The 26,903-nt window shown below is 39.9% G+C and overlaps 1 pseudogene; it reads left to right on the top strand.

The window, feature by feature from the left end:
- LOC114046489 overlaps positions 1 to 25,480 on the top strand; it is a 73,743-nt pseudogene extending 48,263 nt beyond the window's left edge.
- Positions 25,481 to 26,903: the final 1,423 nt, after the last annotated feature.

A 26,903-nucleotide genomic window follows, 5' to 3' on the forward strand; every position in this document is an offset into this window, starting at 1 on the left:
TGCATGATTATCCATATTTGTAATGGGTTTTGTTTTTCTTGTCTTCTCAATAAGTGAGGGAGTGGGAGATGGAGGGGAAGGAGAGAATTTGGGACTGAAAATAAAAATAAAATTGAAAATTTTAAAAAAGAATTTTATTATCACAGAGAAAAAAACTCAAACATCTCATCACCATGTACTGTTTACCCTATAACTCAGGAATCCAGATATGACAATATCAGACATTAGAAGAAAACATTTAGTAGTAATCATAGTTCACATATATTAATTAATAATTCCATAAATTAACTAGAAATTGAGCCTAGTAGAAAGAGAATAGAACTTGGGGTCAGAAGATGTGGATTAAAATCTCATCTAACATTTATTAGCTCTGCAACTTTGGGCAAGTCACAATATCTCTGAACCTCAGTTTCCTCTTATCTGTAAAATGGCATAATTGCAAATAACAAGAAATAAGGGAAACCAATGGAAAGTTTTCACTTATAACTTGTATAGGGAAGATATCTCTTCATGTATTAAAAAGGGGAAGAAAAGAGGGGAAGAAAATCCAGGTGTATAACTAGTAAAGGATCCCATAAAAGCCTTTTCTATCTATGTTTCTCTCACAAAATATCTCATTTTCTAGTCAAGGGGAAATTATGGAATTCATATAACTCTTTACAATTTGGTTATACCCATTGTAATCTTTCACTGGAATCCAGCCCTGCATAGGAGCAACCATTGAGATACAGATACTATCTCTAAATTCCACCAGTCACTGATGTCATAAAAGTGAGGTCTTCTCAAGGAATTCAGAGGAGGAGGAAAGGAAACTTGATCAAGAGGGGGAAAGTTAGGGTTGTCCTCCATCTGGACATCATACAGACTTTGCGCAGTCCAGTTTTTGTACCTATCATAAAGACTCTGACAGCTCCTAGTCACAGGTTGCCCCTGGGCTGGCAAGGTCATATCTTTGCCTTACTAAGAGCCTGTTGCAGGCAGAGTGATGATAAATAGGACGAACTCTATCCTTTCTTCCTTACTCAGAATTGAGAAGAATGCTTTTCAGTCATTTTCCATCATGTCCAACTCTTCATGACCCCATTTGGGGTTTTCTTGGCAGAGATACTGGAGGGGTTTGCCATTTCCTTCTCCAGCTCATTTTACAGATGAGGAAACTGAGGCAAACAGAATTAAGTGACTTGCCAAGGGTCATCCAGCTAGTAAGTATGAGGCCAGATTTGAACCCATGAAAATGAATCCTCTTGATTCCAAGCACAGTGCCCTATCCATTGGACCAATGAGTAGGGAAAGCAGACCTGCTGCTTCAGCCAGAAGCATTTGCATTGGCTGCTGTTACTCCTAACAAGTTATACAGGTCAGCCCTTTCAAATCCCTCTTCTCATGCTATTGTGTTTCTTATTACTTCTGTATATAAGAAATTAATAGCCACCAACCCTTATCTTGTGTTTGATGCCAGCCGTGGGAATAGACACTGAGAATCTGGGTTTCTCTAGGCAAAAGTGGAACACACATTCAGCACCTGGCATGAAGCACAGTAGTGCTTCATAGTAATGACTGTCTTCTCCCGAGAGTGAAGGGTCATAAATCTGCTACAGTTTGCTTTGACCAGCTTAAAGTGATGAACAAGAAATAAAGAGTAGAGAGAAATTAGGAACCCAACAAGAATCAAAGAAATTTCCCCTTGACTAGAAAATGAGATATTTTGTGAGAGAAACATAGATAGAAAAGGCTTTTATGGGATCCTTTACTAACTATACACCTGGATTTTCTTCCCCTCCTTTGTTCCCCTTTTAAATACATGAAGAGACATTCTCCCTATACAAGCTATAAGTGAAAACCTTCCATTGGTTTCCCTTATTTCTTGTTATTTACAATTATACCATTTTATAGATAAGAAGAAACTGAGGCTCAGAGATATTGTGACTTGCCCAAAGTTGCAGAGCTAATAAGTGTTAGACTTCAGATTTTAATCCACATCTTCTGACTCCAAGTTCTATTCTCTTTCTACTAGGCTCAATTTCTAGTTAATTTATGGAATTATTAATTAAATAAGGGAATAAGACCACAAGGGGGTCCCTCTGTGTCAAATAGAGGCAGGTACTCCTGGTTCTTTTGATACCAGATAAAACCATAAATGGCAGTGGGAAGTAATAATTCAATCACACTTTAATAAGGCACAGAAAGTACAGAGACAAACAGCATTGGGGGTGGGTTACAGAGGTAGACAGAATGGGGGTGGGGGTGGTGGAGGGAAATAGCATGGAGAAGAGAATAGGGAAGGGGGAAAAGCACAGAGTCACATGTGTGTAGATTAGAGCTGGGAGCACCTGAGCAGTATGGAACCTTACGAGATGGAAAAGTACTCAAGGGGCAAGAGTTTGGTGTCTCATTTCTTATTTTTATAGGGTTTTGGTGAAGGACAGAATGACTTGTATCTATGCCATCTTGAGGTTAATTAACATATCCACATCATCTCAAAGTTATCAGCAACATTTGTGTTCTTCTGGTATTATTGCAAATGTCCGGAACTTCTTTGCAGCTTATCTGGAACTTATCTGGGCAATTAGCAGGCCCAATGAGTCCTTATGGTAAGGCCTAGCTGACTTCCCTTGATATAGCACCTAGTCTCAGGATGTCAGTTAATTTATGAGACAGTTTGCAAGTAACATTGCGCTCCTTTGATCTATGAGACAGTCTGCAGGTTACTTGGAGGTTTCCCTTTACAATCTTACTTCCTCCTATTATTGCTTTATACTGGCTAGTTACAAACTTATTTACTATATTGACTAGAAAGGTGAGGTGGCCAGGGGACAAGAACAAGGTATAATTTTAATACATAGGCCATGCTAAACTCAGATGAAGTCCAAAGTTTCTTCATTTTCATTACTGATAACTGACATTTGAATAATACTTTAACACGTGTAAGCTTTCATCTCCTTTGAGCCTCCTTAACACCCTGTGAAGTACTTCAGGTATTATTATTCCCATTTTGTGGATAAGAAACTGTGGCATAATAAGGTTAAATTACTTGGCAGGGCCCCATAGTTAATTAAGTGGCAATGGTGGGATTTGAACCTAGGTCTTCATGACTCCCAGTCCAGCACTCATTAACTAAGCCATAATGATACTTTATATTGAATGATTCTTCTAAGTGGAGAATGGAAACATTCCCAGCCAGTAGAAGAGGGACATTGTCCACTTCTCAGTGGGCTAGACCAGCCTTGGCTGAAAACACTCAAAGGCAAGCCCATGCCCCTTCCTCCCGCTGGAATATGGTTCATTCTAAGGTGGCACAATGGATAGAGTTCCAGGTCTGGAGTCAAGAAGATTTATCTTCTTGAAATCAAATCTGACCTCAGATACTTACTAGCTGTCTGACCCTGGGCAAGTCACTTTATCCTGTTTGCCTCAGTTTTCTCATCTGTAAAATGAGCTGGAGAAGGAAATGGTAAACCCCTCCAGTATCTTTGCCAAGAAAACCCCAGATGGGGTCGTGAAGAGTTGGACATGATGGAAAATGACTGAATAGCAACAAAAGCTAAGCTTATTAGATTTTTTATGCTTTACCACAGATTAATTTCAGAAGAAAGTTAAGGGTTAGAGTATTCCTTTCTATGGTGACTTCCAAGTCTAACTTCTCAATATCACCTCAATCCCATAGAATACAAGGATTTTTTTTTTCTTTAACAAGATCCTTGATTTCAGTTAGGGAGCTTCTGCTCAGAACTTGTAAGTGCCAGTGAGAAATGGCCCCTACTCCATAGCTTATAGCCTTAAAGAGTTGTCTGGAGTACTGAAAAGTTAAATAATTTGTCCATTGTCATACAACCACTATGTGTCTGGGCTTGAACTCGGGTTCGCAGGATTATATGCATGTAGATCCAGAACTAAAAGCAACCTTAGACATCACCTGGTCCAACCCACTCATTTTTACAAATAATTAACTGGAGCCTAGGGAAATTAAGTAACTTGCCCAAAGCCACCTAGGCAATAAACTTCAGAGGCAGGATTTGAACCCTAGTCCTGTGACTCCAAAGTCAGTATTCATTCCACTGTGGAATGGGATGGAACAAGCATTTATTAAGCACCATTTATTTATGTGCCAGGCACTGTACTAAGTATTTTACAAATATTATCTAATCTGATCCAGACAACAACCCTTGGAGATAGGTGCTATTATCACGCCCATTTTACATTTAAAAAAAAAGTGAGGCAGACAGAGATTAAGTGACTTGCCCGTGGTTACAAAGCTTGTAAGAGTCTAAGGTGGGATCTGAACTCAAGTCTTCCTGACTACAGGCCCAGTGAGTGCTCGCTCTATCCACTGCACCATACTATCTCTCATTCCCATGGAATGCCAAGATAGTAGAATAAAAATCCTTAGCTTTTAAATTGAACAAGCTTGGTGCCAGTCAGCTTCACAGTGACTTGTAAACTTTGTTGCTTGTCAGGAAATCTTCCATCCAACCCCATGCCCCCTCTCCCCATGTCATCCTCCTCACAGGCTCAGGAATTTCAGCTGCAGGCAGTGGTGAGAACTTCATGATTTACACTGGAGGGCAACTTGTTACAAAGCTGGGCCAAGGGAAGAACTGTGCAAACCTCAGTGTACAAGGAAAAGTCACTTGTCTGGAACAAAGTAAACACTACTCCACGTTGTATTGTCACCCACTGACTCCAAGGCCACACTGGCATCATGATTGGATCTTGGGCTCCATCTGCCATGTAACCATCCTAAAATGGCCTTCCCTACCTCCTACTTAGCCTGTTACTGGCAACAGACAAATTAGGAGCCTCTACAAAGGAGTACAGGCAGCTCGGTGGTGCAGTAGATAAAGCACAGGGCTGGTATTCGGGAAGAGACATCCTCCTGAGTTCAAATCTGGCCTCAGACATTTACTAGCTGTGTGACCCTGGGTAAGTCACTTTATCCTGTTTGCCTCAGTTCCTCCTCTTTAAAAGGAGCTGGAGAAGGGAATGGCAAACCCCTCCAGTATCTCTGCCAAGAAAACCCAAAATGGGCTTTTCTAGGGTCAGACATGACTGTATAATAAAAACAAAGGAGGATCAGCAGTTTTTCTGTAAGTCAAACTGAACTCTGAGAAGGAAGCATAGTATTAAAATAATACCCAGTCAATAAGAAATTATCCATTTATTCCAGGCATTTTGGTAAGTATTCAGGAAAATAGGATCTCTTCCCTCAAGGTGCTCACATTTTAATGGGGGAGAGAACGTGCAGACCACTATGTAAAGATACCTATAGTGAAAATGGAGAGTAACCTCAGAAGAAGGGCGCTAGCAGTGGCAAGGAATTGGAGATGCTCCATTCAAAAAATGGGGTTTGAGGTCAGTCTTGGAGAAGGTCAGAGACGCCAGGAAGCAAAGAAGAAGAGGGAGAGCACTCCAGGCATGGGGGAGGGAGGACAGTGGGGCAGCCGTTCAAAGGAACTGAGACAGGAGGCGGAGCACCATGTGCCAGGGATAGGAAGAAGGTCAATGTTGTTGGATTGTATAGTATGTAGAGGGGAGTAAAGTTTAAGAAGACTGGAAAGGTAAAAGGGGGCAGGCTGTGAAGGGCTTTAAAAGTCAAACAAGAGGCAGCTAGGTTGCACAGTGGATAGAGCACCAGCCATGGAGTCAGGAGGACCTGAGTTCAAATCTGGTCTTAAGACACTTCATACTTACTAGCTGTGTGACCCTAGGCAAGTCACTTAACCCCAATTGCCTCCCCCCCCCAAAAAAAGCCAAATAGAGGATTTTCTATTTGACTCTGGAGGAAAGGTGGAGCCACTAGTATTTGTTGAGAAGAGGAGTGATGTGGTTAAATCAGTGTGTTGTGATAGTTGCTTTGGCAGTTTAGGATGGATTGGAGATATTTGAGGCAAAGAGGCCACGCAGGATATTTCAATAGTCCAGGTGAGGGATGCTAGGGTTCTGCACCAGGGTGGCAAGTGTGTGAATGGAAAGAAAAAAGGATGCACAGGACAGCTGTTGTGAAGGTAGAAACAATGAGTCTTGGCAATGGTTTGGATACATGGGGTGAGTACAAATGAGGAGCTAGGGGTGATACCATGTTTGTGAACCTGAGTGATTAGCTCACAATTGTGATGTCGATAATGATAATCATTGTTCATATTTATTTCAATCTTTTATAATGCTTTATATGAATTGTCTCCATTGATTTTCTAAACAATCTCATGCTGTGTGGACTGATTCTATTCTCCAAAACTATTCTTATTTTGTTGTTGCTGTTCAGTTGTTTCACTCATGTCCAACTCTGACTCCATTCGGAGTTTTCTTGGCAAAGATACTGGAGTGGTTTGCCATTTTCTTCTCCAGCTCATTTTTTTTTTGGTATTTTCGATTTTAATTATATAATCTTACTCAATTCTTTCTTTTAAAGCTCAAAAAAATCTCTTTTTTAAAAAAATTTATTTATTTTTAGTTTTTAACATCCACTTTTATAAGGTTTTAGATTCTAAATTTCCTCTCCTCCCTTCCCTCCCCCATCCCCAAGATGGCATGCAATCTGGTATAGGCTATACGTGTACAATCATATTAAATATATTTCAACATTAGTCATGTTATGAAAGAAGAATCAGAGCAAAAGGTGAAAACCACGAAAAAGAAAAAATAACAACAACAAAAAAGAGCAAATAGTATGCTTCGATCTGCATTCAAATTCCACATTTTTTCTCTGGATGTGGATTTTCTATCATGAGTCTTTTGGACTTGACTTAGATCATTGCATTGCTGAAAAGAGCTAAGTCTATCAATCAGTTATCCCACAATGGTGCTGTTACTGTGTACAATTTTTTCCTGGTTCTTCTCCAGTTCATTTTTACAGATGAAGAAAGTCAGGCAAACAGGGTTAAGGGACTTGCCCAGGATCACACAGCTAATAAGTGTCTGAGACTAGATTTGGACTCAGGTCACCCTGACCTAGGCCTTCTGTGTCCAAATCAGAACTAGAACTAGAACTAGAACTAGAGATATTTGAGGCAAAGAGGCCACGCAAAACTAGAAAGAGAATCGAGAGATCTGGGTGCTAGATTTGGTTCTGACACTAAATATTTGCCAAGTCTCCCCCTCTCTGAGCCTTAATTTGCTCACTTGTAATCTAAAGGAGCAGAACTAGATAATCTCTTTCCCCCCCCCCTTTTTTTTTTGAGGCAGTCAGGGTTAATGACTTGCCCTGGGTCACACAGCTAGTAACTATCATGTGTCTGAGGCCGGATTTGAACTCAGGTCCTCCTGACTCCAGGGCCAGTGCTCTATCCACTGAACCACCTAGCTGCCCCCTAGATAATCTCTAAGGTCTTTTCCATATGGGAATCTGTGGCTCCCTTTAAAACCTTAAGGTTCTTGCATTATGTTTCTAAATTTGTTCAGTATTTCTAGTAATTTATGAAACTACAGTAGTGACCCTAAGATGTAGCTTTGTTACTGTTAATTTTTTATTTATCTATGATTCATAAGATTGTGTTCCCATCAGCATCCATAACAAATGATCATAAAGCATTTGTAAAAATGGACCAAAGAAGCAGCATTCCCCCATCCCCAAATGCTCCAATTCTAAGCTACTAGCATTTGTTCTACCGATTGGTCCCTCAGCAAGGGAGGCACATTTTAAGGATTTAGCTTGCAATATGTCCTACAGATTGGCTCACTAGAGCTCCGCTGGCCAAGCGTAGACAGGAAATTCCAAGTGACTGGTCAGAATTATTTTACAAGCAGATGGTTGTTTTGTTGTGTTTTGTTCTGTTTTGTTTGGGCCGGGGAAATCCCGTGGGACATGGAAAGGTTGGAAAGAAAAGAGATTCACTAGCCTCTGTGCCAGGCAGAGAGCACAGCATTCCATCTGAGCATTAGAATTTGATGAAGTGCTCCCACAAAAAATTTTGAGTTTATCAGCCACACAGCTCAGTATGTGGCCTGTTCCTGACAGAAGCACCAAAGGAGGGGTAGTGGATTTGCATGGCAGTTATCCTACATGACATCAACCATAAAAAGTTAGGGATTTACCTCAAATAGCCTTTGTTTACCTTACTAAGCATTTTCAAATGAAACATTATTAAATGAGCTTGCCTCCCCCCAAAATGCATATATGTGTGTCTGTATTAATGTATGTATATATGTATGCATATATGTATGTGTGTATATATATATATTATATATGTATATTAGCTCCTTTGATAATGTCTCATTTGAGAATGCTTAGTAAAATCAGTTTAAAGAGAGTATGGTAAGACACCTAACTAAGCAAAGTCAGCCCAAGGACATGCAAGGTTAAAAATGGTGGGAGGACTACAAACAGAAGAAAAATGGAAAAGATTTGCAAAAAACCATTTTAACAAATTATTTTCTCCATCAAGGATAGCAGGACTACCACACTAACATCACAGTCCTTGAGGTGCTTATAAAGGACATAGAAATAGCATCAAAGAGAACAAAGATGGGGAAAGTAGCCACATTGGACCAAGGATATATAGAGATTTATGCTGGAGACAATACAATTGTGAGGGCACTAAGGAACCAATGTGTAAGGTATTTTAAGGAGAGTAGATACCAAAGGCCCATATAATGGAGGTCTGGTGCATGCTCAGAGTGATTCAGATGGCATCTTTCCACATGGAGGAAGCTAAGGGATCTGCTTTAGGAAGAATCATGATGACCTGGGATGTACTTTCCTAAGTACCTTGGAGAGATTGTGGACCATGCATAGATATTCTCTAACTAGTTCTGGTCAGCTAACTCTGTGATGAAGAAAAGGCTCTTTGAAAGAAGTGACCAAAAGGTCATAAATAGCTCCTGTCATCTCTCTTTATTTCATTGTCTTCAGTTGTGCTCTGGTAGTGTGGCTCCTTGGTTCACAGTGTCTGGTGAAAGATCATTCTATAAGGAAAGAAGACTTGGGGGCTTCTCCTCACCAAGCTCAGTAGCCCTGAGAAACAGGCCTCGGTCCTTGGCCTCTGTATTTATTCTTTCCCTTCCAAGAGAAAGAGAGTGGAGTGTCCAACCTTTTGAGTTTCAAAAGTTGAGGAAAATAAACCTCAAGAATCTTGGAGTTAGAGACTAAGAAACAAAGGTACACTTCGTGATCTTTAGGAGTACCTTTCTGGATCAGAATCAGCAGAAGCTGATGTGAGGACTCATCTGTAGTCACATCACATGAGGACAGAGCTTGGTAGGACCAATGCTATGTAGGAGCTGAGCTTAATTTTCAGCCTACTCTCCACAGAAGTGGAAGTGAGGCAGGAAATAATACGCTTAACGATATTGGGAAGAAAGTTGTGACTTTATTCTTGCTATATCTTCAATGTAAATATCCTTTTGTAAAAGGTAAGAGAAGTGAAGTAGTTCAATGGAAGTGGGGGGCAAGTCACAGGCCTCTAACAATGGGAGTAACAGCTTGGAGGCTTGAGCCAATGGCATTAGGGAAGAGAACACCTCAATCCCTCGGGGTACCTCGAACCCTGATACAAAGATGAAGCAAACTACCTGTAGAAGAGTGAGCCAGAGCAATCGTACTATACATAGAAAATATCTCAGAACAATTTATTAATACTGAAAAAAGCAACAGAATATCGATAACTCCTAAATTCATCTGCCTGCTCTCTTGTCCACGTGCAGTCTTTCTTTGGAGCTACCCATGCACAAATCAGGGGTATCTGTGATCAGGTTTCTAGTAGGGAACAGCCAAGATTGCGTAAGTGATATTCAGCACCACGTCTTTACCATCTCACATTCAAATGAAAGGTGCAGAGACTATAAAATTCCATTGCATTTATTGTTTGTTGACGATTATGAAAAAAAGCATCCATTTCTGGGACACAAAACGCCTCCTGATAGGTTCTTTTACAAGATATTCCCCATCCATACATCAAGATCATTCAAGGCTCTTGGAAGATGTAACAACAGAGATAACCTTGTTCAACGATCCTGTGGTATAAATATCGAGTAAGTTACAAAACAGGGAAGTAAAAGCTAACCAAAGGAATTCCCCACAGCGATGGAGAAGTTCCAGCACAGAGCAGAGGGTGAGGAAAGATTCCCTTGGGACGGTGGTTTCTCTAGAAGTTCCTGTTTTCAAACAATGTTGGGCTGATTTTATCAAGCCCCAGAGCGTTGTAGAACCTCATGGAAGAGATCAGTAATCTCTTGGAGGAGTTTGGCCTGTCTATCCACATGGGAAACATCAAGTGGATAACAACATCCATAGTCCATATTTCAACATTCATTTAGGTAGATGCCCTCTAGAGTTTGCCCAATAGTATGTATATCTGGGACAGATGACTAAGATGGACAATGAGCTGGGCCCAGAATTGACAAGGAGAAGAGCAGTAGGCTGGATTGCTTTCAGTAAATTGCAGAACTTTTTTTATTGACCTTAAACTTCTTATAAAAGCAAAAGCCCATCCTTTGAGAATAAAGATTTTTTTAAAAATTTTTATTAATTTATTTTGATTTATTAACAATCTCTTTCATAAGCTTTTGAGTTTAAAATTTTTCTCCCTCCCCTCTCCCTCCTCAAGACAGTGCACAATCTGATATAGGCTTTACACATACATTCGTATTAAACATATTTTCACATTAGTCATGTTATAAGGAAGAATTAGAACCAATAGGAGGAACCACAAGAAAGAGGAAACAAAACAAAACAGAAGAAAAAAATGGCAAATAGCATGCTTCGATCTGCAGAGAACAAAGATTTTACTGATGTTGGTTGCTATATGGCCTTGAGAAGTATAATAACGTGCCAAAGAAAAACTAAGACAGGTAGCACATACAGGCCAATGGGGAGATACACTATGGGTGTGAGCAAACAGCAATAAATAACCCATGAGGAGCTCAAAAATAAATAAAATAAGAAGAATAAGACCAGAAAGTATGCAACAGGAAAAGAAGATGGGCTGGTCATATGGCAAGAGCAAGAAAGAGAAATAGAGAAGCCAGAGTGCTCCACTGGTAGCATGGTCAGCATGTTAGAAAAGGTGAAGAAGGCCTCCTCCAGTATGTTAGATAGACTCCTTATGGCAAACTTTTGAGCGAACATAGCCAAGAACAACATAGGATGGACATACATACATACATATACATGTGTACGTGTATGTACGTATTCAGATACATCACACACATACATATACATAAGAGTATCTATTTATAAATGCATGTGTGGGGGCGGAGCAGAGGTATCAAACTCATGGCTCACAGGTAGTAACACTCCCTGGGATAGCCTGAACTACATTTAAATGTAATTGGGAAATATTAACAAAATAAATAAAAATACAATAAAACATAGATAATGTTAATATGCGATTTTTCAAGTTAATAGTCAGCCTACGAGGATCCACATGAAAAGTTTAGTGTCCCCTTATTTCTATTTGAGTTTGATTCCACTGGTGTGTGGTATATGTGTATGTGCATATGTATGTACATGTGTATACACATGTATAAATATATCCATGTATATCCACATGTGGGGCATCTAGGTGGTACAGTGGATAGAGCTCCAGGCCTGGAGTCAGGAAGATTCATCTTCCCAAGTTCAAATCTGACCTCAGACACTTACTAGCTGTACGACCCTGGGCAAGTCACTTAACCCTGTTTGCCTCAGTTTCCTCATCTATAAAATGAGCCGAAGAAAGAAATAGCAAACCACTCTAAGATCTTTGCCAAGAAAACCCCAAATATGGTCACAAAGAGTCAGACACAACTGAAATGACTGAACAACAGCTAAATAGGCATGTATGCATTGATGTATATGCATATGTACACACACATATTATATATACATATATATATATAATATATATAATTTACACATATATATGCACTGTGTCCATGTCTATCCTAATGGAATGTAAGCTCCTTAAAGGCAAGATGATTCCTTTTTTTCTCTTTGTATCTGCAGCCCACTATATATGAATATATGGTATATAGTACTCTAAAATACTTGTTTGTTGATTAGTGGACCATGAAACATGGAACACAATCAATAAAACACCCTGGGAGAGATAGCATGAAGTGTCAGCTACTGACAGTCTGTCTCTCTCTCTCTCTCAAGGAGGACTGGAGGATCTTTCAGTTCTAAATCATCCTGGGACAGAATTCTTTCATGGTAGCCATGTGTAAGCTCTATCCTCCCTTTTCTTCTTTGGCTACGTCTATACAGCCCTGGATGGGGATGCTTCAGTTGGAAATATCTCACTTTTGGCACAGGGAAACTGAGACTCAGGAGACCAGCCCCCTCTCCATTCTACCACTAACCAGATGTGTGACTTTGCCAAGTTGCTTAGTCTCCCTGTGCCTTTGTTTCTTCATCTGGAAAGTGGGGGTGTGGGGACATGCTATGTTATTTCCAAAGTCCCTTTATGGTTCTAATTTCCTTCAAATTAGGAAATGAAGGGTTGGGATTATTCAAGTAATCTGATGTTAATTCTCAAAGCTTTAACCTTCAAGGCAACTGAATGCTTCAGTGCATTTTCTCTTTGGCTTTTTTTAAGGACTGGGTTTCCCCACAACCCATCAAATTCAGTTTCCTGTTTTTTGCCATGGGTGACTAGAAATATTTGCCAGGGTACGGTCTTGATTTGTCTATGAGAAGTAAATATTTAGGAAGGCTTTTCACATGGTCAGGATGCTGCCCTCCAGAGTATTGCCAGTAATAATTAATTTGTTAGCCAAACCCACCCCCTGACTCGCTTACCTAGATCCTGCCAGATGAGGCTGCGTTTGAGAACAAATAAGACAGCTTTTTCAATGGGGAGGAAGTGGCATGGCAGAAGCTTGTCTGTTCAGTCATTTTTTAATAGTGAAACTCGATCTTCCCTCCCTAACTTGTTTACAGGAGGCCTCAACTTGGGCAAATGAGGTCAGGAAATCTCTCTGGCACTGCCCACCCGAGTGACCCAAGGAATTTGAGAAAGAACTCACAGGGTCAGACATCAGTTCTGTTGCTCTGGTTCCTATTTTTATTCATGCCAGCTTTTCCCATATCCGGGAGTGGTGAGTGGGATGGGGATGGGGTTTGGGAACAGGGTCAGGAGAAAGGTTCAAATAAAGCTGACACTTTCCTCTGTTGTGCCCCAATTTAGAGATGTGGAGAAGTGGCTTTTAGAGAGCCAAAGCTTGCATATTTCAACGTGGTAGATATAGCTCACTGGTCAAGCAACTCACAGCCAAAGTCTTAGTCTTTGCTCATTTCTTTGCTTCTATACAAAGGTAAAGAAAAGTGTCAACTGGATAGCAAAATACAAATTCTCTAGCTACATGTTGAACTGTAGGGAGAGGGACTGCCTATGCTTTCGTTAGCGTAGTACAGAGCTGTCAAACGAAACCTGTAGTTCTCATGTAGCCCACAATAGTCCCAAGTACAGAACCAGATTAAAATATAATTGGAAATTGAGAGGATGGCCATAAATTGGGGAATGGCTGAGTAAGTTGTGGTATATGACTGTGACAGAATACTATTGTGCTGTAAGAAATGATGAGCAGGAAGATTTCAGAAAAATCTGGAAAGCCTTATATGAACTGGTGCAAAGTGAAGTGAGCAGAACCAGGAGAATATTATACACAGTAATAGCAACATCATATGATGAACAGCTGTGAATGATTCAGCTATTCTCAGCAATACAACCATCTAAGACAATTCCAAGGGACTTATGATGAAAAGTGCTATCCACCTCCAGAGAAAGAACTGATGGAATCTGAGTGCTGACTGAAAGTATAATTTTTTTTTACTTTCTTCACTTTTCTTGTTTTGTTTTGTTTTGGTTTTTTTGGTCTGTGTTTACTTTCACAACATGATTAATATGGAAATATATTTTGCATGACTGTATATGTATAACCTATATCAAATTGCTTGCCTTCTCAAAGAGGGAGGAGAGAAGGTAAAGATGGAGACAATTTAGAACCCAAAATTTAAAAAAAAAATAAATGTCAAAAATTGTTTTTACATGTAATTGGAAAAAAAATGTTTTTATATACATATATATAATTAGGAAATTTAAAAAAATACAATGGAACATAGATAATGTTAACATGTGGTATATTCTAAGTCAATATGAGGCCCTCAGGGATCCTTATGTATATTTTAGTGGCCCTTATTTTTATTTGAGCTTAATACCAGTGGTCTAAAGTGCATGGTTAATGCAGATTTACACATTCAGAATTTACTCTAGAGCCCTTCCTCCACCTAATGGAAACTCTTCTTCACTGAATTTACCAGAGTTCGTTGAGCTATAGTCATGTGACCTTGGTATAATGGAGTCAGCTCCCAATATGAAGAAACAAGTATGACTGAGTACTGTATACAGTGTTTTACTCTTTTTGCCAAGAGTCATTAAAAGAAACAAACAATGCAGAATAGAACATCTACAGTAGGGTCACCTACGTATCTGTAAAATGAGGGAATTGGATTAGATGATTTCTGAAGGTCCCTTCCAGATAATCCTTGAACATATGTAATGTATTGCAGTCCTGAAATGTTATTTGATGTTTTATCATTGTTGGAAAGTGATTATATGACACATCAAGGAATTATAGTTTTATTATGTAAAAAAATCTCCCAAATGCCTGTGATTGGTTGGTATGTAAACTCCCTCTGTGGAATATAGAATACAATCCATCTGTTAATTTAGAGAGTTGATGGAGTTTCAGAAAGGTTAACTTACTTGTCCATAGTCACGCAGCTATTAAATGTGAGAGGCAAGATTTGAACACAGTTCTTCTTCACTCAAGATCTAACACTTTCTCCACTCTGACATGCTATTGAAAATATTTGATATACATACCAAATATATGGTCTTTTTAAATAATCTGGGGTCTTGACCCACAGTTTAAGAAGTGCTGAAGAGGTCACGAGTGGAAAAAGTTGAAAGAGCCATGATCTAAAGAACCATTTTCTTCTTCACACTAAAGACTAAACTTGAGCTGGTGTTAGTAAATGGGGAATATATGTAAATGAAGAAGATGCAGTTTTGGGTTTTTCATGAAGAATAATCATTTGATAGTTTAAGAAAGACCCTTAATAAGAAGTAACATGATACAAAAATATTAACTATGTCTGATTCTCTTTAGGAAATAAAAAATGGGCAGCTCACATAGATTTGTGAAATTCAAGCATACAAACTTTTCCTGAAAAACACTAATAGTTTCAATAAATAGAGGAAAACCAAGTTGAAAAAAAGGTTACAGTTGACAATAGAAGTGTAAACAAGACCCAAATTAAACGACTATATTTTTTGCTCTCAGTATATTAACCCAAAATGGGTATTTAGGGCGTGTTTGTGTGTGTGATAAATATAACACACACACTCATGCACACCCCAATTAGTCATTCCATTCACACAATGTTAAGGATGTTCATGTAGTAAGTAGTATGCTTTTCTGCAGAGTAGGGCACAGTCAAAGGATAGACATGCTATAAAAAAGCTGACAACTAGTGAGTTGTGTAGGCTTGAAAAACATTGTGGCCAAACAAAATATGCTGCCAATGGTAACTAAGGTTAACTCTCCATCATCTAAATTTGAGCAAATTACCCACCCATCCCAGGTTCTCTTGGTTTTCAGGGCCCTACCTAATATAGCTTGGATATGGGGGAAGGAATAAGCATTTCTACTCTATATTTATGCTCCCAAGACCAACACTGCTATTTGGGGGGTTAAGTTTAGAGCCAGCCCCTCTTTCCCTCCATCTCCCCCTCCCCCTATATCATTTATAGTCCTTATTCTAAGATCAAAGCTTTTTTTCAGAGGTACCTTAGTAATCAAGATGCTTTAGGAAAAGCAACAACAACAGCTCTTTAGAGGCTATGGGAATCATAAAATCCCAAAACCATATAATTTTAGAGCCGGATACACCCTTAGAAATCATCTAGTTCAACTTTCTCATTTGACAGATATTAGGAAACTGAGAACCGGAGATGTGAAGTACCAGGGTTAGTCCCACAGCTAGTTACAGAGTCAATTAATCAACAAGCATTTAATTTATGCAAATGCCGGCTGTGTGACAAGTACTGTGCTGAGCACTGGGGAACTCAAAGAATGGCAAAAACAAGGCCCCTGATGTCAAGGAACTCTCAGTCTAATGGGGAGAACAACACAGATATGACAGTTCACATGAAAAATACACATGAGGTAAGTGGGATGTTATCACACCAGCAATGAATCTTGAGACTCAGATTCAAACCCAAGTCTGATATCAGTCCTGGGTTCTTCCCGCTCTACCAGGAAGCCTTCCAGAATAAGAAAACCAAGAGAGGGTCTAAGGATCCTAGAAAATGGTGCCATTTTCTTCCTCAGTGTAAGGCTGGCCCTGGGACTGTGGAAGGGACCCTGAAGTCAACTTCAGCATGGAAGACTATGGAGGTTATTTTGGTACAAGAATAAGTTATTTGGGGTACCAGAAAAACAAAAGAAAAACAACATTTCTTCTAAATCAAAGAGCCACCTTCAGCCCTACTCTTCAACCTTGACAAATAGATCTCTCTCTTCTCTAAGTACGATCTGTACTTTTCCATTTTCTAATTTCCTATGTTCAAAGAAAAGGGTCTTTCATCGCTAGGTATCATGAAAAGAAGCCACAGAAAATTCAATTTAAATGTTTGCATGGGTCAAAAAAAGTGTGCTTGGGCTGAGTGAGCAAATGGAGTTTAGCCCTAAAAGCAAATTACTTGGAAGTTGAAAAGTGACTGACTACAAAAAGGAAGAATTAAGTTGGTGGCTTCTCTGCAAGTCTCACCACAGAGAACAGTGACGTGAATTCTGCTTAACCTCTGCAGCCATTAAAGGAAAGGTCTTTTGGGCTCTCTATTTTCACTGCCGTCAGCCACGGTAGCAGGAGTTCAAGGGATGATTGTCATATGCAATCAATTCTATTCTTTTGCTAAAGTTAAATCCCAAATCTCAGGTAAGCAGAAATATTTTCAGTGGCTCCCTACTGGCTACCAAACCAAGTTCAAGATGTATTGCCTGGCATTTGTAATGGGGAGTCAGTTGGTGACTTCAAGTCAGGAAGACCTGAGTTCAAATCCTACTTCAGATACTTAGCTGTGTGATCCTAGGCTTCACTTTTACTTCTCTCAGCCTCAATTTCCCTCTCTATAAAATGGGGGAGCCATTTAACATATGTAAAATAATAGCAACTCCCTCACAGGGTTCTTGTGAGGATCATATGACATAACATATGCAAAGTGCTCTGCAAACCTTCCAGTGCTAAAAAAACAAAACAAAACAAAACAAAAAAAGACAAACCACTAGCTTGCTGGGTTTTGGTTTTTTAGCCCTTTCACATATTATCTTCTTTCCATGTCCTTTGTTCCACCCAAACTGGACTACCTTATCCCATGAACATGCCCTGTGCTTTCCTCCATGAAAAGTGTGAATGAAGGCATGCCTCCAAGACTTTACTGACACTTCAGACTGTGCCCTGTTTCCCATTCTTTCTGTCTTGAATTCTTACCTATCCTTTAAATTATAACTCAAAATCTACCTCTCTTTTCCACATCATCCTATTTCTCATAACCTTAAAATGAATTTCTTTATTTCATTTGAATATGATGATGCCTGATATTCTAAGAAGTTTGCATACTTCAAACCAGGAAATGGAATTATACTCTGAGGATTCTACTCAGGGGCAATAGAAAATCACCAAAAGTCTGCTCCCCAACCCCCTCCACTTCAACGCCTCCCTGCAACCCAACCTACGTCTATGCTGGGTATGGCTGTCACCATCATTCAGATGATTTATAAAAAGTGCCCCGCCTCCTTATCTTGGGACATTGGCTCCCTCCCCCTTCCCCCTAGCCGTCCTGCCCCTTCCCTTTCTCCTTTCCTCCTCTTCTCTCCCCTTCTCCACCCTGCCTTCTTTTTCTTCCCCCCCTCTCTCACCCCTCCTTTTCTCTCTTTCTCTCTCTACTCTCCCCTTCCTCTTCTCTGCACTTCTTCCTCTTCCCCTCCCACTCTCTCTGTGTCTCTCTTCTTGCTCTTTCCCCTTCTACCCCATCTCTATCTCTCCCTCTATCCCACACCTGCCTCGGTATAGTGACAGAGGATCATAGGAGCCAGACATGGAAGGAACCTTAGGAATCATCTGGTCCAGTGCCCTTATTTTAAAGATGAGGAAACTGAGGACCTGTTTCTTTCAAAAGGCCTTTTCTGGAGGTTCATGGTACACTTAACTCAAAGGTCACCAAGTGAAATTGATATAATCCCTAACTTCTGGCTTCCACAACCAGAGTTCTGGTCATTAATAGACTTTTAGATTCTAAAAAGAAAAGAAAGAACCAAAATCTCCTCTACTTGCTCATGTTTATTTCTTCCTCAAAAACTCAACTTGGGATCAGGTGACTTACCTCATTGTGTGCTCAGACATTATTAAAACAAATTACTCTATAACAGCACAAGGGGGGCCCTGTCATTAATTCAGAATGGAGGGGGCCTGTGGGCTCCCTTGGGAAAAGTAGAAAGAATAGGCCTACTGTTGGCTCACACATGACATTATTTTGAACTGATTTATTTTGCTAATATGATTGAGTAGCTCCCAGAAGTATGTAAAAATACGCAGATCAGTACTGATCTGCTTGGCAAGTATCCTATAACAAGGCAGTTAACCCAAATCGAAGTACACATATCTGGAGAGGGACTTGGTTCTCACTTGGTTAATATACCAGATTTGGAAGACAGATTTAAATTCTAGTCTTTTCTGTTACTAATTGGATGAATTTGGAAAGGTTTGTACTTATTTCTGGGACTAGCCTCTGTACCTCTAAATTTGGAATGGAAACACTGGTGTCCACTCATTTCCTCCCAAAGGTGCCGTAAGGGCCGGTATTGTTGTTGTTGTTCATCCTTCATTTCCGAAGAAACTGTACATGAAGGGTTTAGAGTTGACTAGAAGAGCTAGACAACAGTTTGTACAAAAAAAAGATCTAGGACTTCAGTGAACTGCAAACTCGATGTGACTCAACAGTGTGACTTTTTTTTTGTCACTTTAAGTTTAGACAATCAGCAGAATAATAAAGACCTTGGCTCATGGCAATTGTCAATTTTTAATGTGGAAATGCTCCCAATGAAAATTTAACAATTGGCTCTTATCAGCCGGTAAGGCATACCCCTGCCTCTGAAGCTATTTAGCTATTGCCAGGAGTGGTAAGAATAGCCTATTGTGCCAGGGTAGGCCAGACCCAGGCCATCCCCTGGCAGTTTAGGTTCAATGTTAGAAAAAAAAAAATAAAACCCTTTTATGTAGTTCAGCAGTTAACAGAGATTTACTTAGCTTTAGCAGGAGAAGTAATCAAAAAGAATAGGCATTGAGGAAGCCTAGAGTTAATTCCCATTGCAAGTGATCCCCTAGTCAAGAATCTTAAAGACCCCTCCAGCTCCTCCTGGCTGCTTTGTACTGGGGTAATGAGGAAGAGGTGTCAATGGTTTTAATCTTTAGTCCACTGAGACAACCAAGTCTCAAGGAATATCTCAATACATTTTAAGGAAAAACTAGTCTAACTTGCATAAGGGAAGGGGTTAGGATATTGATCCTAAATTATTTGATCCAAGTATAATCACAGAAAGAGATTACAAAGAGAATGGCTGTGGGGTAGAAGGTATGGAATGATTTTATTGTTCTCTCTACAATTGCCTGCAAAGGGACTTTTGAGAAGACCATAAGAATTTCAATTATAGGGCATGCTGCTGTAAGCCCCAGAAAGACATGATTAGATGTGATTAGAGAATGTATCAGACTTAAGGTATGCAATGTCTTTGGGAAAGTCATCCAGAGCCACGATGGGTCATTCAACAGAGTTAGCTATATCGTACCTCCCAATACTACCACCACTGCCTAGCTGCTAGAAGGGGAAAAGTAGAGAAGGGAACAGGCATGTGGTAGTTCTACCCCTTAGCCATTCTCTTTGTAATCTCTTTCTGTGATTACACTTGAACTAAATAATTTGGCAATGCCCAGGCCCCATCTAGAATCTCCTCCAACCTCCCCATTACTCAGATTTTTATGTGCCTCATAACTATTTCAAGGACCCATTAGTGTAGAATTCCTTCACACAGCTCTCCAAATTATACTCATAAACACATAAACGAGTAGACTGTTACTGCTGGAAATGTTGAAAAGATCAAACTACCACTGATCCTATATTTCTGGCTTTTCAAATCACGACATTCTGAAAGAATGCCTTAGGAAAATGCAAGGGGGGCAGGAGGGAACTCTAGGTAGGCACTGGAATCTTCTAGCCTTCTCTGTGTCAGTGTTTTAAGAGCCGAGCTGTGCAATGGTTTCTAAAATCAGAACCATACTGGTAATAAGAACTATTAAAATAACTATTCAGCCCGGGAAAGATTAGATGGCCCTTTGTTAATTATGCCTTCAAGCTCAATAAAGTGGAGTAATTCCATAACACTTTTGAATCCCCACTGCTGATATAGCAGGAGAAGTGTGTACCAGCATGGTTATACTTAACCCAAATGATAGATTTGTCAGTCAACATGAGAAGGCACATCCATGAGCATAGCCTTTTGAAGAGTGGAGGGAGAGGACACATGTCAAGAGCCATATTGGTTTTCCTGGCTGCTAGTCTCTGGAGGACTTAGTTTAGGAGCCTTTAACCTTCAGTACTTCCCAAAAAGGATGAGTTTTCAAGAGCAGATAAATAGAGCTTACAGTTAGGTGCACAGTGGATGGAGTATCAGGCCTGGAGTCAAGAAGACCTGAGTTCAAATCCAGCCTCAGACACTTATTAACTGTGTGACCCTGGGCAAGTCACTTAACCCTGTTTGCCTCAGTTTCCTCATCTGTAAAATGAGCTGGAGAAAGAAAATGGCAAGCAGCTCCAGCATCTTTGCCGAGAAAACTCCAATTGAGGTCACAAAGAGCTGGACATGAATGGAACAACTGAACAACACAGATTCTGAAAGTGAAGGAGAAGGGTGAACCTGACAACAACACCAAGGAAAAGTAAAGTGGGTGCTGGTGGGCTTCCTGCCCCCATCTGTGTGCATTTGGACTCGAGAGACACATCAATTCCTGCATTTGTCAGAGCAGTCTCTGAGATCTGACAGTTTGTGAGTAGAAAACTTTTTTGCTCAGCTCCTGGCTAGAAGCACCTAAAAATTCTGGGTTTTTGTCATTCTTGCTATTTGGAGAGGTTTGGAGCCCACAAAGTGGGACTCGTTTGTGGGCTGGGCTAGGCTGGGTTATGGTTTGAGATTTGATAGGAACACACTAATGATTATTTTACTCCTTTGATTAAATATTTTTTCTAAAGTTTTAACATTGATAGAGAGCACCCAGTGAAGCACCTGGAAGGATGTCTTAAACAGGAATGGCTAAAAATTGGTGGATACCAGAGCTGAAGGATTTTGATTGGAGGAGAACAAAGACAAAACCATGTCTTGTAACAGCCAATAGAATCTAGCACCTCCTCAATAGGTTCTGTCTAAAAGGTGATTGGGAACCACTTGCCCTGTGATGCTGAAATAGAGGAATAGAGAGGCTGGTTGATGCCCAGAGAACTCTCTGATGTTGAGTGGTATGCACTGCACTAGCTTTTTTTCAGCAGGGCCTAAGTAAGATGAGAAAGGGAAGTGAATAAGCATTTATTAAGTGCCTACTGCGTGCCAGGTACTGTGCTTAGTATGTTACAAATATTATTCTCATATGATCCTCACAACAACCCTAGGATGCAGATGCTATTGTTATTTCCATTTTATGGCTGAGGAAACTAAGACAGACAGAGGCTAAATGACTTGCCTACCAAGAAAATGAGCTAGAATTGTAACCAGACACTATTTTAAACTGACTTAATTAGTTCTTATTCCCATAGCCCTGTGGGTGAATTGAAAATCTTTATTACACTTCTTTACTGTCCCTTCTCCCAGGTATGCAATGGACTCAAACCCTTGAGTAACTCAAGCATTTCTGAGCCACATTCTTTTTATAAAAAATTAATTAATTAATTTTTAGTTTTCAACGTTCACTTTTTTAAGATTTTGAGTTCTAAAATCCCCCCCTCCACTCTCCCCTCACCAAGACAGCATGCAATCTGATATAGGCTATACACGTATGATCATATTAAACATATTTCCATATTAGTCATGAATGAAGAAAGAATGAAAGAAAGAAGAATCAGAACAAAAGGGGAAAACCATGAGAAAGAAAAAACAAAAAACAACAACAACAAAAGAGAAAATAGTATTCTTTGATCTGTGTTCAGACTGCATACTTCTTTCTCTGGATGTGGATAGCATTTTCCATCATGAGTCTTTCCAAGTTGTCTTAGATCATTGCATTGCTCAGAAGAGCTAAGTGTAACAAAGTCAGGCATCACACAATGTTGCTGTTACTATGTACATTGTTGTCCTGTTCTGTCTGAGCCACATTCTTTACAATCTTTGACAAGTCCTCACCACCAATTGATGGTACATCATTTAAAAAATCTGGTTTGTGAAGTATTCAGGTAGATCTTAGGGACAGCTAGGTGGCAACGTGGCTAGAGCACTGTGTCTGTGATCAGGAAGACCTAAAGCAGACAATCTGAAGTGTCAGCCTTAAGCACTTACTAGCTGTGTGACCTTGGGCAAGTCATTTAACCTCTGTTTCCCTGAGTCTCCTCAACAAAAAAACACTGAACATAGAGTAAGGAAGACCTGGGCTTGAATCTCAACTGTGCACCTATAATTAAATCACTTAACATCTCTGAGCCTCAGATTCTGCATTTCTAAAATGGGATAATAATGGTACCTATCATCGGTTTATTGTGAGGGTATGATGAAATAATGAACTTTGTCGATTTTAAAGCACTATATGTGTCAGCTATTATCATTATCATGTAGTTGACACTTAGCAAATGTTTATTCTTCTTTTTTTTAACACAATAAACATGTGGAAAGAGTGCTGGATTTGAAGTCAAAGAACTTGGGTTGGAATTCGGATTTTGCCAGTTACTTCTTGTGTGACCTTGGGCTTCAGTTTGCTCACTTTGTAAAATGAGGGGTTTGAAACTAGATAATCTCTAAAGTCCATGATCTAATTCTTTTGCCCCGCCGTGGTGCAAAAGGCTCTCTTCCTGGATGACTAATCGGAATCTTTGTGAATAGATTTTCTGTGACAATTTATGTGGAATAAGGGGATTGGCTGTGTTGTCATCAAAATCAAAAACAAGAACTTATTAAGGGCTTACTATGTTCTAAGCACTGACTATACCAAGGTCTGGGTCCCAGGGTTGGGGAACCTGCAGCTTTGAGGCTACATTATGGCCTTCTAAGTCCTTGGGTGCAGCCTCTTGCCTGAGTCCAAGTTTTATAGAACAAATCTTTTTATTAAGGAGATTTGTTCTGTGAAGTTTAGATTCAGTCAAAGGGCTGCTCTTGAGGACCTCGAGAGCCACAAGTGGCCTTGAGACCGCAGGTTCCCCCACCCCTAGCTGGTGATACAAAGAAAGGCAAAAACATGGTCCTCAAGGAACTCACATTCTAGTGAAGGAGACAACATGGCACAGAGCACCATCCAGACAAGATGTAGACAGACTAGAGGGAAGGAGATCTCAGAGGGAAGACAATAGTGAGGGCCGGTACCACAGTGGGAGCTTCAAATGTTCCATAACTGTTTAGTGGGGAGGTGGACATGTATGTATGTCTTGATTATAGCAGATAATATATAACATATAATGATGAATCTGAGAATAGTGAGATTCAAGAACTCTCATTTCCTTCCATCTATAATAAACTGGTTTTGGCAAATAATCTTAACATAAGCTGTTCTTTTCAATCTCTCCAGTCCTCCTGTGATCAGAGAGCAGGTGTTATTCTCCCCTATTGGACAAACAAAGAAACCTGGTAACTTGCTCAGGGTCATATAGCTCATTAAAGAATCCATAGAGCCAGAACATGAACTCAGGGATCCTGACTCCAGAAGTCCATTGCTAGCTGCACTAGATTACAGAACTGAAAATGGTGCCCAGGTGTTCTCGGGAGTAGTAGTAGTAGTAGTAGTAGTAGTAGTAGTAGTAGTTGTTGTTGTTGTAGTTGTAATAGTACTGGTAGTACTTGTAGTAGTTGTAGTAATACTACTAGTAGTAGTACAAATAGTAGTAGTAGTTGTTGTTGTAGTAGTGGTAGTAATACTGGTAATAGCTGTAGTAGTAGTAATTGTAGTAGTTGTAGTAATACTAGTAATAGTAGAAGTAGTAGTATTGTGGTGGTAGTAGTAGTGGTAGAAGTAATAGTTGTAGTGGTAGTAGTAGTGGTGGTGGTAGTAGTAATAGTTGTTGCAGTGGTAGTAATACTAGTAATAGTTGCAGCAGGGGTAATTATAGTATTTGTAGTAATAATAGTAGTAGTAGAAGTAGTAATATTGTGGTGGTGGTAGTAGTAGTAGCAGCAGCAGCAACAGCAGCATTTCCATAGCACTTTAAGGTTTGCAAAGTATTTTACAAATATTATAAAACACTTTGTAAAACTTTAAAAAAAAATTCTCATTTTATTCTTACAACAATCCTGGGAGGGCTGGGATTCTTATAATCTAGTCACTGCTCAGATTCTTAAAATCTAGACAATAGCTTACTAATGTTCAGATTCCTTAAGAGTCTGCCCAATATTATGGATGTTCTAATAAACTTTGTCTTTGACTGAAAGAAGGGTGGGTTGAATTCTTTCAGGCAGGACCCGCGTGTTGTGATTTTGGGGTCCCAGCACCCCTGAAACCCTAAACTGCATCAGCCCAGGGCCCTTCCCTGGGGTCATCGACATGTTTGGAACTGGAGGTGGCCTGTTTGAATACAGAGCTAGTCTGTTGGCTGGACATGGTTTCACTGTGCTGGCCCTGGCATACTATGCCGTTGAGGACTTCCCCAAAGACATGAAGGAACTTCGTTTGGAATACTTTGAAGAGGCTGTCCAGTACCTGAAAAACTACTCCCAGGTAAAGGGTCGAGGAGTTGGGCTGCTTGGATTTTATAAAGGGGGTGATCTGTGCCTCTCCATGGCCTCCCATTTAAAGGACATCACAGCTACTGTCACCCTCAATGGCTCCATGGCAAATGTAGGGTCTACGCTATACTATAAGGGTATGACCATTCCCCCACTGGGTAGTGACCCAAAACGTATTGAGATGACTAAAATTGGTTTTGCAGACATCGTTGATGCTCTCAACAACCCTTTGGAGGAACCCAACCAAAGAAGCTTAATTCCAATTGAGAAGGCTGAGAGTTGCTTCCTGTTTCTCATTGGTCTGGATGACCACAACTGGAAAAGTGAATTCTATGCCAACAAAGTTGCCAAATTGTTACAAGCCTATGGGAAGAAAAAACCCAAGATTATCTGTTACCCTGCAACAAGACACTATATTGAGCCCCCATATTTTCCTGTGTGCCTGGTTTCCTTTCACACTTTGGTGGGCAAACTTGTGATCTGGGAAGGAGAAGTTAGTGCCCACTCCATGGCCCAAATTGATGCTTGGAAACAACTCTGAGCCTTCTTCCACAAACATTTAGGAAATGATTAGATAACAAATCCCCCAAATTGCAACTCACCATTTAGAATTCAAAATGGTATATGCTAAGGGTGTGTTGAGATAATACCAACTAGAGAGATTATTTTTAGAATAATTGGAATAGGATTTTTTTTCTCATCATTAAGATAAAGTCAAAAGTAATAATAATTTTAAAGCTCTTAAAGTTTTTTTTAATAAACAGTTTTCCCCAAGGAATAAAAGAATAATTTTGTGAAACAAAAACAAAACAAAACAAACAAACAAAAAAAAAATAACAATCCTGGGAGGATTGTTATTCCCATTTACAGGTGAGGAAACTGAAACTGAGTAAGGTTAGGTGACTTGCCCAGGGTCACATGGCTGACCCAGTAAGTGTCTGAGGTAGCATTAGAATTCAGATCTTCCTGATTCCAAGTTCATAAACTTATTTGAGAGTTCCATCAGCATCAATAACCATACCTCATTATTATCCCTTATTAAAAAACAAAACAAAATCTTTCTACTTTCCCCTTATGGAATGAAGGACTTGTTGAAGTAAAAATGAATGCCTGTGAAGTCCCAATCACAAGGATCTTTTCTGGGCTAATCTTGTGAGACACAGGAGAAACAGCCATACTTCACTGCAATACTATTTTCTGTTTACCCAGTGTCTGCCTCCTGTGTGCTAAGTGACTCTCTGACATTATCTGCTTGCATAAGTAGGTCTGATGGGCAAAAGGCAGTTTGGATAAAGCAGACACAACAGTGGTCAGACGCTAGTTGGAGCCAAACCTGAACCAAACCCTTCCTGAGGCAGATAACATCAACCCTTGTTTTCAGCAGCCCAGCTTATTCTCATCCAGCCACAGTGCTCCCTTGTTCTGGCCAGGCAATACATGAGAAGAGTTTGGGGAGTACTCTGAAGGCTGGGTGCTTTGAACACTATTTGGAGCATTGATTTGCTTTGAGATCCTGAATAAGAATGAAACTCAGAAGGGCTTGATATTGACCTAATGCACAGGTTGGGAGTAACAATTTCTTTCCTCCTTGCAGAGCTACGACTACGGCAGGGAATTGAGAAGACTAATTAAAACCTTACTCATCTTGCTCTCTAGAGCTCAGTCACATTAGTCACAGACTAATGGACAGAGTGCTGGACTTGGAGTCAAAAATACTTGGATTTGCCACTCTCAACACTCTGACTGTGTGGACGTGGGTGAATCATTTAATACCTCTTGGCCTCGGTATACTCATCTGTAAAATGGCAATAATAATACCCATAATACCAACCTCATTGGGATTTTTGTGACTTTCAAATTAGATTATGTATGGAAAGCAATCAATCAATTAATAAACATTTATTAATTAAACATCTACTATGTGTTAGGCCCTTTGCTAAACGCCTGGCAATCTTCAACTACTA

Source organism: Vombatus ursinus, unplaced genomic scaffold (genome assembly GCF_900497805.2).
Source record: "Vombatus ursinus unplaced genomic scaffold, bare-nosed wombat genome assembly UNPS02001419.1, whole genome shotgun sequence".
Classification (NCBI taxonomy): domain Eukaryota; kingdom Metazoa; phylum Chordata; class Mammalia; order Diprotodontia; family Vombatidae; genus Vombatus; species Vombatus ursinus.